We start from the raw sequence: 1,347 nt of genomic DNA, 5'->3' as shown, positions 1-1,347 counted from the left end.
TTTAGGCTTTATTTATTAAGAAATTTTAATAATTATAAATATTTTAATTTAACTAAGTTAATTATTAAAGTATTAGTTCTTTTTCTAGTCTACTTCTTCTAGTAATTAGTTAATAATCTTTTTAAATAAAACTTAACTATCTTTTTTCTTTTTTTTTATTATCTTCTTTTTAATATCTTTTATAATCTTTTAATCCTTCTTCTTTTTCTTTTTCTTTATTATCTCTTTTTTAATATCCCTTATAATCTCTAATAATAATAAAAGCTATAATAACTATTAAGTTAAAGTAATATTATATAATAGCTAAGGTATTATCTCTAGTAATAGTAGGTACTATAGTAGTTATTATATTTAAGTAGTATTTTATAATAACTAAAGTAATATAAGGGGGGTCTTTTTTATTTTCCTTTTTTTTAGGTCTTTATTATCTTCTTTCTTACTTTTTACTTATAATATTATTAAAGATAAAAATACTTATAATATTATTAAAGATAAAAGTAATATTCTTATCTTTATAAAAATATAACTTAATAACTATTATTTAAAAGTTAGTTAGTTCTTAAAGTATATTAATTATATAAGTTTTATTATTAATAGTAATAAACCTATAAAGGCCTTAGTAGCTTTTCTTTTTTTAAAATACTTAGACTTTTAATTATAATAAAAGCTTATAAATATTTAAAATATATAGGCTATTTCTTATTTTAAGGGTATTTTAAATTTATCTCTTAACTAATATATTCTTAACTTTAGCTATTACCTTATAAATTACTTTTATATAATAAGTAACTATTAAGTTTAATAAAGAATTAATAATTAATTAAAGATATATTTTAAAGACTAATAAAGTTAATATAAGGTTATTAAGACTAGTAATATTATTTATAACTTTAATAATAACTTATAATTTTTAGTCTAAGGTTATATTATTATTTACTTTATTATTAAAGATTTTATAAGTATAGTAGAGGATATTATAATATCTCTTAGCCTTATTAATTATATTATAAGTCTTTATAAGAGCTTTATTTATTTTAATATCTAAAGACCTAATATATTTTTTAAATTTAATCAAAATAAAGTTTTTATTAATATTATAAGTAATATAATCTAGTAAGTTAATATATATATTAATTTAATATTTCTTAATAATATTAAATATATTATAAGCCTTTTATTTTATAGCCTTAAAGAAATAAATAACTTATAAAGTTATTATAGAATTAATAATATAAAGTATTAGTTAGCTTTAAATATAAAAGATATTTATAATAATCTTAAAATTAAATTTAGTATTATCTTTTAAGGTAAATTTAAATTAGTTAAGTACTTTTAAATTTATTTATG

Source organism: Beauveria bassiana, assembly GCF_000280675.1.
Source record: "Beauveria bassiana ARSEF 2860 unplaced genomic scaffold BBA_S00128, whole genome shotgun sequence".
NCBI lineage: Eukaryota > Fungi > Ascomycota > Sordariomycetes > Hypocreales > Cordycipitaceae > Beauveria > Beauveria bassiana.
The sequence above is the reverse complement of the archived record's forward strand: the minus strand, read 5'-3'. Positions refer to the sequence as shown.